The 4,271-nt window shown below is 41.7% G+C and overlaps 1 protein-coding gene across 1 annotated transcript in view; it reads left to right on the forward strand.

Annotated features, from left to right (window-relative positions):
- The window catches only part of Tesk2 (testis associated actin remodelling kinase 2), a 110,656-nt gene that overhangs the window by 15,226 nt on the left and 91,159 nt on the right, over positions 1-4,271 (forward strand). The gene's annotated exons all lie outside the window — the stretch shown is intronic.

Genomic DNA, 4,271 nt, shown 5'->3' on the forward strand with positions numbered 1-4,271 from the left:
TATCTTTTCTCAGTAAGGCATTCTCATTTTGCTTCCTCTGTGTCTCTGATTTTCCTCTTCCCAGAATTCTCCTAATCTGGTTGTCCCACATATTCCTCTTTCCTGGCTACTGGCCAATCAGCATTTCATTAAACTAAAATGAGTGACAAATCTTTACATTGTACAAGAGCATTATCCCACAGCAGATGGCTTAGCAGATAAGAGTGCTTATTGCTCTTTCAAAGGACCAGAGTTCAGTTTCCAGCATCCACAGGAGGCAGCTCACAACTACATGTGATTCCAGCTCCATTTGATTTGATGTCTTCTTCTGGACTCTGGGTACCCGCACATAGCATAGCATACATTCACATAAACACAATATATGTATGTGAAGACAGAGAGATGGAATGATGTCGATCATCAGAAGGTGCTGTGATAGCTGGGATGAGGACTGTCACTTAAGCTGGATGAAAGAAATGACGGTAAAAAGGTAGCACAAGTCGGGAGGAGGATCGGGCTATTTACCTTTCTGTTTTCGCTGTTTCGTTCCATCCACACTCCCAGATTAGGCTAACTCTATTTCTCTCTCAACCCCTGCCTCTCGAGACAAGGTCTCTCTGTGAAGCTTAGGAGCCTGTCCTGGAACTCACTCTGTAGACCAGGCTGGTCTCGAATACATAGAGATGCACCTGCCTCTGCCTTCTGAGTACTGGGATTAAAGGTGTGTACCATCATCGTCCAACTTGGAACATAGTTCTTGAAAGCCAGGCTAAACAGCTTTATAAGTAGCAAATATCACTGAACATTTTAGACCTCTTTTGTTGAGACAGGATCTCATGTTGTAGTTCAGGCCAGACTCAAACTGGTAGCCATCCACCCTCAGTCTCCTCGGTGCTGGAATAAAGGGTTGAACATGGCTTCCAACTGTCAAGTGTGTCGTATGAGAACTGTCATAGGTTCCTTCTACCTAGTCTGAAATGTTGACATCTTTCATGCCTGTGAAATAGTGGGGATATTATTAAATAGAAATATGTTTTGGTATTTATTTACTGGCTGTTGTTTTAACTGTTAGCCTCATATTAAGTATTTGAATAAAGTAATATATGCTACAAAGCCTATGTTTTTCTTTAATTGGAAAGAGAGACTTTGTAAGCGTCCAAACATCTGGGCAGGAGATGTAGCTCAGTTGCTGGAGTGCTTGCCTAGTGTGCATGGTGGTGCATGCCAGTAATCCTATCACTTGGGAGGTAGAAGCAGGAGGATCAGAAGTTCATTGTCATCCTTGGTTACGTAGTTTTAATTTTTAAAATTTTTACTTCTTTATTTATTCTGTATGTGGAGGGGTTATTGCACACATGGGAGTGTCAGGACAACTTTCAGGAGGGAGTCTTTGCTTCCCATGGAAGCAAGGATTGAACTCAGGTTGTGAGATCTGCTCCAAAGGTGTTCTTACCTGCTGAGCCATCTGTCTTGCTGGCCTCACAGTTTGGTCAGTTAATAGACGGTATTCCTAGCCAGATTTGGTGGTTTATACAAAATAATTCCAGGACTCAGGAGGATGAGGCAGGAGGCGAAGGGGTTGGTGCGAATTCAAGGTGAAGCTGGGTTGCAAAGTATGTTCTAGCCAGCCTGGACTACAGCGTGAAACTCTGTTTCAATAAAACAACAAACTAACAAACCGAACAAAAACTACAGGGATTCCTGTAATGGTTAAGAGAATTGAACTAATTTACCTTCAAGTGCCTTTATAACTCTCAGCCTCAGTTTTTATTTTATGTTGTGGTCCTGTGCCTGACCTGAGCCTGGTAGATCTAGTTTCATAGATACCCAAAAGATAATACGTGTTTAAGAACTATTTGTCTGGTGCTAGTAGGTGCCGTTGCCTATATCTGCAGCTAACTAAGTCGGGGATGCCAGTTTTTAAGCTAGAATGCCTTTGGGTTGAATGGCATTACAACTTATTACTTCATAGCAAGATGTCAAGCCCAGCAATATTGCTTTTAGGTTTTTTTTTTCTTTTTGCGGGGGGATTTTTCAAGACAGGGTTTCTCCATAGCTTTTGGTTCCTGTCCTGGAACTAGCTGGAACTAGACCAGGCTGGCCTCGAACTCACAGAGATCCGCCTGCCTCTGCCTCCCGAGTGCTGGGATTAAAGGCATGCACCACCACCGCCCGGCTTGCTTTTAGTTTTAATTGTGCAGCCATCCTGAAATTTGTCTATATGCTGTGTTGGTCCATAGAGCTGACTTGTCTTGTAGATTTGCCGTGTGTTTGGTCTTGAAACACAACTAATATGCTTGTCAGTGCTCCTGTCCTGGAAAATGAATGACCAATTTACATATCACACATAACAAACTTATTTTTAGGTCAGTTTAATTTTTATCATAATAGGAAAAAATTATTAGGGTATCAGCATCTTCTATTTGCATTCTTTTTCTATTCTTATATATAGGTTGTAAAAATTGCTATTTCCTTCACTCTGAGTCTTTATCACCAACTTCATTCATAATTGGATGGACATTGAAGATTTTCATTGTCAGCTGACGATATTCTATTCTGTTATGTTATCTGTTAATTGATAGTGCTTTAGTATATTGTAGAATTTTATTTATGCCTTCACTATTGTGAAATGTATGGCTTGTCTTTGTGATATTAATGTATAAGAACAAATCTGTGGCTTGGGGAATATAGCACAGTTGGTAGAGTGCTTGCTTAGTAAACACAAAGCTCCAGGTTGATCCGCAGCAGGGCATAAAACTGGGAGTGTCCACTCACATCTGTGATCCTAGCACCAGAAGGGTCAGGGGTTCAGGGTCATCCTCGGCTACTGAGAGACTTTGAGGTCAGCCTGGCCTTCCAGGAGACCCTGTCTCAGAAAGAAAAAGAAACAAATACTGTACTATTAGAATAGCAAAGAAGGAATGGTAGGGGATTGGCATATTTTTCCTGCTAGTTTTTCATCCATTCCTTAGGAAATCTGTTTGGTGGGGAGGGCATAACAACAATAAAACAAATGAACAAAACCCCAGAACAAACAAACAGCAGTACAACAGCAACAAGAAGTCTGCTAGAACCAATGGTGGTTTTTACTGTATGGTCATTAAATGACTCCAGGCTTTCAGTTGCTGGAGAGACAACATCTGTCTCCATTTTAGTCTCTTGTTCGAGGAGGGTAGAGACTTGCTGTAATGAACAGCAATGTAGCTATGTCTGTGGAGGGAGACACTTTATAGTGCTAAGTGCTTAGCTTTGGAAACTTAGCTTTTGAACCCCAAGTCTGTCATTAATTAACTTCCAACAAGTCTTAATCTGACAGTCTTTTTGGTTGTTGTTTTAAGTTTTTTGAGTCAGTGTTTCTCTGAGATAGCCCTGGCTATCCTGGAACTCCTGTAGACCAGGCTGGTCTTGAACATAGACATCCCACTGCCTCTGCCTCCCACGTGCTGGTATTAAAGGGTTGTGCTCCACTGCTCGGCTAATTTGACTGTCTTACTCCCTTCCTCTTTTTATTTGGGACAAGGGGAAGGGGAATTGCTTTTTAGATCAGTTCCACCCACCTCTATCTCCCATTGCCTGGATTAGGGTGTGTGCCGCCACACACAGTGCCCCCCCCCCGTATATGGGATAATGTGTAGTTTGTAGAGATGTCATGAGATTAAACATACATAGAATAATTGATTGGGTCTGGAGAGGTGGCTTAGTGGTTAAGAGCACTGGCTACTCTTCCAGAGAACCCAGGTTTATTTCCCAGCATCCACACAACACTTCATGACTGTCCGGGGATCTGACACTTTCACACAGGCATATGTGAGGCAAAACACCAATACATGTGAAATAAAAATAAGAAACAAAACAAAATTGGTGTCTGCAGCTCTCTAAAGGAGCATCTCAGATAAGAGGGCAACCTGAGAATTTTAAAGTTTCTTTGGAAAAATAAAGCATATAATATTGAGTATAATATATTTAGTGCACTCCTCCAGGGTTTCTCTGTAGCTTTGGAGCCTGTCCTGGAACTAGCTCTTGTTCCAGGGCAAGAACTCACAGAGATCTGCCTGTTTCTGTCTCCCAAGTGCTGGAATTAAAGGCTTGCACCACCACCCCCCAGCTGTTCACTGTCTTTTTAAAATTTTTTCCAATCATAAGTTTTAAAAGATCACATTTAAATTTTTACTTATTATTTCTTTACTTATTTATTGCATGTATCCATAAATACACTAGTTCAGGTGAAGGGCTTGGACAGCTTTTCTGGAGTCAGTTTTCTCCTTCTACCATGTGGGTCTTGGGGATGGAAC

This window comes from Microtus ochrogaster, unplaced genomic scaffold (assembly GCF_000317375.1).
Source record: "Microtus ochrogaster isolate Prairie Vole_2 unplaced genomic scaffold, MicOch1.0 UNK69, whole genome shotgun sequence".
Lineage (NCBI taxonomy): Eukaryota > Metazoa > Chordata > Mammalia > Rodentia > Cricetidae > Microtus > Microtus ochrogaster.